The 9,626-nt window shown below is 39.0% G+C and overlaps 1 pseudogene; it reads right to left on the bottom strand.

Annotated features, from left to right (window-relative positions):
• Window positions 1-9,626, bottom strand: part of LOC102492711 (GTP-binding nuclear protein Ran-like) — a 33,823-nt pseudogene that overhangs the window by 1,690 nt on the left and 22,507 nt on the right.

Here is a 9,626-nt window from a genome sequence, read left to right as displayed (position 1 = left end):
GCGAACAAGCAGCTTTCACCCCAGGATCCCAGCCTTGTGAGGAATTCAAGCAAGAACCTGTATTTTTGCTCATTGAGAAGATTAACCACCCATTTTTGCAGAAGGAGCAGGCAGCTTTCATGCCACTATTCTATCACAGTAAGGGGATGGGATCAAGATCTAATTTATTTCACCCATTGAGAACAGCAACCCTCCATCTTTGTGGAAAGTGAGTAGAGCTAATTATCTTGGCAAATTCCAAAATCCTTTTAGCCAACTAGAATAGAGGAACAGGCCAGCTTTCATTCCTAGTTCTCAGCCCAGTTAAGGAGTGGGTTCAAGACCTGATTTTTTTCCCATTAAGAGCAGCAACCCCCATTCATGCCCAAGGTGCAGAAAGAAGCAGGCAGCTTTTGCACCAAGATCCTAGACCAATAGGGGTGTGGGGTAAGGACATTTATATTTTTACAATGAGACTAATACCCTCCTTTTCTGCAGAAGGAGCAGAGAGGAACAGGAAGCTCTCACCCCAGCATCCTAGTCTATATGGGGGAGTGGAATCAGGACCTGTTTTCTTCACCCAGTGACAAAAGCACCTTTAATCTCTGTAGAAGTTGGGTAGAGTTAAATATCTTGGCAAATTCCAGTGTATCCTCATTCCAAACTAGGAACAGAAAAGAGCAGGCAACTTAAACCCCAGAATCCAAGCCCAGGTAGGGGGAGTGGTCAGGACCTATTTTTTCAAACATTGAGAACAGCAACTTTTTTATCTCTGCAGAAGCAGAGAGTAGCAGACAGCTTTCACCCCAGGATTATAGACCACTAGGAGGTGGGCTCAAGATTTTTTTCTGCCCATTAATAAGAGCAATATCCCCCATCTCTGTGGCAGTTGGGAAGAATTACCTATCATGTTACAATTCTAGTGTAACCTCTTTTCCAGCTAGGAGCAGAGAAGAGCATGGAGCTTATACTCCAGCATCTAATCCAACTTAGGGGGTGGAGTCACTACTGCTTTTCTTCACCCATTAAGAAAAGGAAGGAGGGGACCAGCGGTTAGCATAATGACTATGTCGCTGGACTCCCATGTAGTCGACCGTGGTTTGAGCCTCGGACCCGGTGGCTTAAACTCACGCGAGGTGTGTGTGTGTGCATGCCCATGATCCCGAGAGGAGAATGGAGGAGAAAGGATTGCGGCATGGCCATCCCCCCAGGGGTGATTTCTCACTTTCTGTCTCTCTGTCTCTGTCTCTGGTGAGCGCTTGCGCAAAAACCTCTCTCAAAAAAAATAAATAAATAAAAGAAGGAGGAGAATGTGAGGAAAGACATTAAGGAGAAAAATAGAGAGGTATGACATTTATGGAACACAAAAATGGATTATTATCAGTTGATGATAATGTATATAGTATCCCTAGCTGGACTGGTGTCAAATATATTCATGTTGGGGGACCAGCAGTTGGCATAATGTGTATGTTGCTGGACTCCCATGTAGTCAACCACCGTTCAAGTCCTGGACCGGTGGGTTAAATTTACGCCCAGCACATGTGCATGTGTGCCCAAGATCCCAAGAGGAGAATGGAGGAGAGGGGATTGCAGTGTGGTCATCCTTCCTGGGGAGTGATTTCTCACTTTCTGTCTCTCTGTCTCTTCTGTCTTTCTGGTGAGTGCACATACCCTATAGCAAAAAAAAAAAAAAAAAAAAAAAAAAAAAAAAAAAATAAAAGAAATGTATTCATGTTGGAAAATTAACTTTACAAGCTAAGTGATGTATAGTGATTGAATGTATAAAATAAATTAAAAGAAAATAAAATATATTATGAAAAAAAGAACAGGAATCCTGCATTGCTTTAGAAGAAGCAGAGAGGAGCAGATAGCTTTCACCACAGGATCCTTGCAGAGTTAAAGGGATGTATCAGGGTCTGTTATTTTTTGGTCCCTTGAGAACAGTAACCAGTAATCCTTGCAAAAGTTTGATAGAGTTCCCTATCTTGGATTAATTCTTATGTATCTTCTTTCTAAACAAGAAGAATAGAGAAACAGGCAGCTTTCAACCAAGAATCTCAGCCACTTAGAACATGGTGTCAGGACCTGTTTCTTTTCCAACCACTTAGAACAGCATTCTCCCCTTCCTGAAGAAAATAGGTAGTTAACTACCTTGCTCTAATTTCAGTGTACCATATTTTTTAACTAGAAGATGAGAGGAACAGGTGGCTTTCAACCAAAGATCCCAGACAATTTAGGAGATAGGGTCAGAACTTTTCTTTTTCACCCATTAAAAATAGCAACCACCTATTCCTGCAAAGTTGAGGAGAGTTACCTGTCTTGTGGTAATTACAGTGTACCTTTATTCTCAACTAGGAACAGAGAGGAGCAGGCAATGTTCATCCCAGGATCCCAGCCCAGATAAGAATTGCGTTCAAGACCTATTTTTTTTTTTTAACCAGTGGTGAATAACATCTCCTCATCATTGAAGAAAAAGCAAGAAAGTCAGAAGTCAGCTTGTACGCAAGGATCCCAGTAGAGGGTTGAGCTTGAACATGTTGGTGTTTTGTTTTGTTTTGTTTTCCCATTGAGAACAGCAACCTTCCATATCTACATAAAGAACAGAAGAAGCAGGCAGCTTTCATCCCAGGATCTCAACCCAGTTGGGACTTAGTGCTGTCAGGACCTACTTTTTCAGCTCATTGAAAACAGCAACCCCTCATTCCTTCAGAAGTTGGGTAAAATTGTACTAATTCCAGTGTACCCTCTTTCCCAATTAGGAGAAGAAATGAGCAGGCAAGTCTCACCCCAGAATCTCAGCCCAGTTAGGGTGTGGGATCAGGGTGTGTGTGTGTGTGTGTGTGTGTGTGTGTGTGTGTGTGTGTAGATAGATAGACATACATATATAATGTCATCGAGAACAGTAACCTCTTTATTTTCCCAGAAGGTGGGTAGAGTTAACTACCTTTTGCTAATTCCAGTGTACCTGCTATCCCAACTAAGAGCAGAGAGAAGCATTCAGAATTCACTCTAGTATTCCAGTCCAGTCAGGACCTGTTTGTTTCACTTATTAATAACAGCAATCCCTCATCTTTGCAGAAACTGGGTAGAGTTAATTATCTTGAAAAATTCCAGTGTTTTCTTTTTTCCAACTAGGAGCAGAGAGGAGTAGGTAGCTATCACTCCTGGATCTTAGCTCATTTAGGAGGTAGGGCCAAGACCTGATTTTTTTTTTTTTTTGCCATTAATAACAGGAACTCCCCATATCTGCACCAGAGAGGAGCAGACATATTTCATCCCAAAATTTCAGTCAATTTAGGAGGTAGAGTCAGTATATTTTTTTGCCCACTGAAGATAGCAGCCCTCCATCCCTGCTGAAGGAGCAGAGAGGAACAGGCAGCTCTCACTCCAGGATCCCAGCCCATTGATGGTGTAAGGTCAGGACCTGTTGTATTCATCTAGTGACAACAACACCTTTATGTTTCTGCAGAAGTTGGGTAGACTGAACTATTATGGCAAATTTCAGCATATTCTTTTTTCAAACAAGGAGCAGAGAAGAGCAGGAAGTTTACACCACAGGATCTTAGCCCAAATATGGGGTGGAATCAGGACTTGCTTTTTCCAAACATTTAGAACAGCAGCTCCCCATCCCTACAGAAGCAGAGAGGAGCAGCTACATTTAACCTCAGGATAACAGCCAATTTAGAGGTTGGTGTCTGGACCTCTTTTTTTCACCCATAGTGAACAGCAACCCACCACTCCTGCAGAAGGTGGAAAAGTTTAACTATCTTGTGCTATCCAGTGTACCCTCTTTCCCAACTAGGAGGAGAGATGAACAGGCAGCTTTCACCCTAGGATCCCAGCCTAGTTATAAAGTAGGGTCTGAACCTCATTTTTTTTTTTTTAGTTTTGTTTTCTTGCCCATTGAGAACAACAACATCCCATCTAACCAGTATAGGCAGAGAGGGCAGAGAGAAGCAGGCAGCTTTCTTCCCAGGATCCCTATCAAGTAAGTGGCTGTGGGGTTGTGGTCAGGACTTATTTTTTTCACAAACTGAGAATGGCAACCCCCTATTCCTGCAGAATGTGGACAGAGTTAACTATCTTGTGCTAATTATACTGTACCCACTTTCCGCAATAGAACCAGAGAAACTGGCAGCTTTTACTGAAGGATTCCAGCTCATTTGAGGGTGGGGTTAGAACCTGTGTTTTGGCCCTTTGAGAACATCAACCTTCCAACTCCACAGAATGAGCAGAGAGGAGCAGTCAGCTTTCACCCCATGACCCAAGCCCAGTAAGGGGCTGGGGTCAGGGGTCAGGTCTTTTTTTTTTCTTATTTAGAATAACAACCCCCATCTCTACAGATAGTGGGTAGAATTAACTATCTTGGCAAATTCCAGAATAGCCATTTTCTTAACTAGGAGAAGAAAGGAACAGGCAGTTTTTACTCCAGGATCCCAGTCCAGTCAGGGGATGGATTCCAGATTTGACTTTTTTTGCCATTTGAGAACAAGCCCCAATCCATGCAGAAGGAGCAGAGAGGAGCAGCTAGCTCTCATCCCAGGATCCCAACTCATTTATTCTGTGTTCATTACCAATTTTTTTTTATCCAGTGTCAAAAGTACTTCTCCATTTCTGCAGAAGTTGGGTAGAATAAACCATCTTGGCAAATTTCAGTATATCCTCTTTTCCAAGTAGGAGCAGAGAGGAGCAGAAAGCTTTTTCCTCCAGGATTCTAGCCCAGTTAGGAGGTGGGGACAGAACCTGTGTTTTTCAAACATTTAGAACAGCAACTCCCTGTCCCTGTAGAAGAAGCAAAGAAGAGCATGTTATTTTAATCCCAGGATCCCAGTCAATTTTACGGTTGGGTTCCAGACCTGTTCTTTTCAACCACTGAGAATTTGAGCCCCCCTTAGCAACCCATTCGGACAGCATGCTAGTGCTCTATGCAGTTTTACTTATTTGACATAATTTTTTTCTTCTCTTTCTTTCTTTCTTTATTTTTTATTCTTTATTTTTCTCTACTTTTTTTCTCTTTCTTTTTACCTTTCTCACTTTTCTGCTCAGTCTCCACACACTGATTTTCTAGACAGATTTAGGGGCACAGTAGCTAAATATCTGAATACTTTCAGGATCAGATTAATCCTCAATTTTCATTGTATCAGCTGTATAAAGGGAGAAAAACCATACTGTTTGTAGAATGCAGGTCAATTCATTCTGCATTCTTCTGGTTGCTCAGATTTAACTTCAAAAAAGAGAAAAAAACTTATAACCATTCATATGACCAAAAACCACTGCAGAGGCACAAGAAATATGATAAACCAAGGAAATCTCTCTCTCTGCTGGAAAAGAATAACTCCCCTTCCTCCACAAAGGATATGAGGAAACTAATGGAAATGTCAGATAAAGAATTTAAAATATTCATAGTGACAAAGTTAACAGAGATGCAAGAGAATAGACAACAAACTCCAGAAGATGCAGGAGAAAAGAGACAATGATTTCCAGGAGGTGAGGGAGTTATTCCACGATCTGAAAGAGGAGATACACATCATAAAAAGAATCAAGCAGAATTGTTAGAGATGAAGGTTGTAATACAGGAAATCAAAACTTTCATTGAAAATATCAAAAGCAGATTAGATAATGCAAAATATAGAATCTCAGATGTGGAAGATAGAACCTCTGACCTAGAGAAATTCACCAAACACACTGATAAAATAACATTAAAAAATGAGAATAACATACAACTAATACTAGATACCATTCAATGCCCAAATACGCAGGTCATTGGTTTTCTAGAAGGTGAAGAAACTAATAAGGGCATTGATAATCTATTCCATGAAATCCTGGAAGAAAATTTTCCAAAGCTAGAGAGGCACTCAAATATTCAGACCCAAGAAATACAAAGTACCCCACATAGAATCAACCGAAGAAGATCTTCCCCAAGGTACATCATAACCAGATTTATCAAAACCGCAGACAGAGGCAAGATACTAAAATTGGAAAGAGAGAAACATCAAGTTACTTTCAAAGAATATCCCATAAGACTAACATCAGACTTCTCAATGGAAGCAATGCAAGCAAGAAAACAATGGAAAAATACATTCAAAGTATTAAGTGAAAAACAATTTCAACCAAGAATACTATACCCAGCAAGATTATCTTTCATATGAAAAAAAAAAAAGACAACAACATTCTCAGATAAACAAAACCTGAAAGAATTTACCAACGCCAGACCAGCTCTCCAAGAAGTGCTGAAGGGAGTACTATACCAGAAAAAACTAAAGTCAGACACACAGAAATAAGAGTAAAAGAAACACCCAAGAGAATGGCCAGTCTAATGCTAAGGACAAGTCCAGAGTTTAATGTTAACTTTCAGAGTTTAAATGGAAATATCAGACCACAGTAACACTGCAAATGCAATAGAGGAGAGATTAATTATGTGAGTTTGAACTTGAACTAGTGAACTAGATTTTTTTTTTTTACTTTAGACTAAAACATTACTGATTTTCTTTGATGCTTTGATTTCCATATTTAAGGATTTATGTCTTCTCTTGAACTGTTTATAGATTCATATACCTACTATTTTGAACTGAATTCTAACCTTTTTCCTGGCTTTAAGTTTTAAGCAAATTTCTCTTAACAATTTTTATTTTTACCTACTAAAACTAAAATGTTTTTTAAAGTTAAAAATGTATCAAAATACCTATTAATACCAATTTAATGACTGCAGTGAGCTGTCTAGCCCCAGCGAGTTGCTACTTAATGTTCTCTTTACTCACTGAAGTTTATGACTGAAGTCAGACATGCATTCATAAATATGTATATATCAGCTGTACTTGCTATTGATAGTCTTTAAATTGATTAAGATCTTTAGGTAGTCTATAAAATGTGGGCAAAATGGCATAAAAACAACTGTACATACCAGAGACAGTGTGGGAGAAGGTGGTGGGGGGAGTTGGCAGATGGTCAGTGGTAGGTAATCAAGAGAAAAAACAAAGGAAAATATATAAGAAACAAAAAATAGAAAATTATTTGTTGATGATAACATGTATGGTAATATCCTTGATTGAGCCAATATACAAGGTATATTGTATGGAAAAAAATCTCATTTTCTATACTGTATATTGAATGCAGATAAATGAATAAATACTAAATAAAAAATAATTTTTTTTTACCAAAAATATAGAGAATAAAAGACTCCCATTTCTGTAGTCAGTGGGTAGACTTAACTATTTTGTACTAATTCCAGTATACCTCCTCTTTCCCAACTAGGAAGAGACAGGAGCAGGCAGCTTTCACCCCCAGGATCTTAGCTCACTAACGGTCTGTGTCAAGACCTAATTTTTTTCAGCTGTTGAGAACAGCAACCCTTATTTCTGCTGAAGGAGGGTAGAATGAACTATCTTGTGCAAATTTCAGTGAACCTTCTTTCAGACTAATTGCAGGATCCCAGCCCAGTTATGGGTGGAGGTAGTATCTGTTATATTTGAGAACAGCAACTTCCTATCTCTGTAAAATGTGGGTATAATTAACTATCTTGTACTAAGTCCCATGTACCCTTTTCCCCAAATAGGATCAGAGAGGAGAAAGCAACATTTAAACCAGGATTTAAGCCCACTTATAAAGTGGGTCAGAATTTTTCCCATTGAGAACTGGAAGTCCTAGTGAAAGCAATCAGATAATTTTTTGGGAGAGAGATTTTCGATATAGGGCACTTGTGCTCACCAGACAAACAGAGAGAGACATAGAGACAGAAATTGAGAAATCACCCCTCAGGGAAGATGCTCATGCCGCAATCCCTTCTCCTCCATTTTCCTCTCAGGATCTTGGGCACGCATGCACACGTGCCCGGTGTGAGTTTTAAGCCACCGGATCTGGGACACAAACCGCGGGTGACTACGTGGGAGTCCAGTGACATAGCCATTACGCTAACTGCTGGTTCCCAAGAATCAGATAAAAATTTTTAAAAATTTCAAATAGTAGAAGAATAACTGAGATTATCTCTGTAGATTATATGATTACATACATGGAAAATATGAAAGAATCCATAAAAATATTCTGAAAGCTATAAAAGAATATGATAAAGAGGCAAGATATAAAATCAACACAGTATGTAGTATTGTTTTTACATCAACAATGAAAAAACTGAGGCACAATAGAAGAGAGAAATTGCATTTATAATACCTATGAAAAAGCCAAGATCCTAAGGAATAAACCTAACCAAAGAGATAAAAGACCATTACAAGGAAAATTATGAAAAACTAAAACAAGAAATTGAAAATAATTTTTAAAAAGTGGAAAGTCATTTTCTATTACAGGAAAAGTAAATATAATAAAAATATCAATTCTACCCAAATTAAACTAAAACTAAATGTGATTCTGATCAAATTATCAGAATTATTCCTCTTAGAAATAGAGAAAATAATCATAAAATTTGTCTTGGATCATAAAAAGCCCCATATCACTAGAGAAATACTGCACAAAAGCTATTTCCTAACAACAGAATACATAGATTTTTCTTTTTTAAAATTTCATTTTCTTTTACACATTCAATCACATTATTTAGCTTACAAAGTGAATATTTCAATATGTGAACATTTCTTCCTAGTCCAGTTGATTAAACTGTAAAATACCTTCAAGAGATAATATCACATTTCTTTGTCCCATTATTGCTTTGCCTCCATATTTTTCTTCTAAATGTACTTCCTCAGCCTCTACTTTCCCCACACTATATCTGGTATTTTCACCAATTTACTGTGTTTGTATATCCTTTAGTAAATCAGTTTCAGTCATAGAGTGCAGACACTCGGTATATATTAAGTGAGGACATACAATGTCTCTCCATTATAGCCTGGATTGCTTCACTTAGCAGTAGATCTTCCATATTCTTCCACTTTCTGTCAAAAGCCAGGGGTTTGTTGTTTTTCATGGATGAATAGTATTCCACAGAGTATACATGCCACAGTTTTTCAAACCATTCATCTGTTTGTGGGCATTTTGGTTGGTTCTATGTCTTAGTAATTGTGAATAGTGCTGCATTAAACATCGATGTGCAAGCACTTTTTCGATGAAGAATTCTTCTGTCCTTTGAGTAGACACCAAAGAATGAGATTGCTGGATCATATGGTAGTTCTATTTGTAGATTTTTGAGGAATCTCCAAATTTTTCTCCACAGTGGCCAGACTAATTTACATTCCCATCAGCAGTAAGAGAGTTCCCCTTTCACCATAACCCCGCCAACACTTATCATTTTTTTGTTTTGTTTCATCTTAGGCATTCTGATAGGTGTTAGGTGGTATCTCATTGTTATTTTGATCTGCATTTCCCTTATGATGAGGGATGTTGAGCATTTTTTATATGCTTTTTGGCTATTCGTATGTAATTTGTAGAGAGTGTGGAGGAGTCCAACCCGGCGAGGCCCCAGGATCTGTCTGAGCCCCCCGACCTTTGAGCTCCGCTTCCAGTGGGATCGACACGTTGGCAAGGCCACTGTTGTGCGCCCCCCTGTGCACCCCCCCCACCTTAGAACAAAGCTTGGGTCAATTAGCATGTCAGCAAGGCTGTTTGCTATTTCCTCCAGAAACTGTGGCAGCCTTACTGGGAAGCGACCCCCCTCTGACTCCCCAATATACTACTGTAAAAGAATTACATAGCTCTCTTATACATCC

This window comes from Tupaia chinensis, unplaced genomic scaffold (assembly GCF_000334495.1).
Source record: "Tupaia chinensis unplaced genomic scaffold, TupChi_1.0 Scaffold145163_1, whole genome shotgun sequence".
In the NCBI taxonomy this organism is placed as follows: Eukaryota; Metazoa; Chordata; class Mammalia; order Scandentia; family Tupaiidae; genus Tupaia; species Tupaia belangeri.
This window is presented reverse-complemented; position numbering and strand designations above follow the sequence as displayed.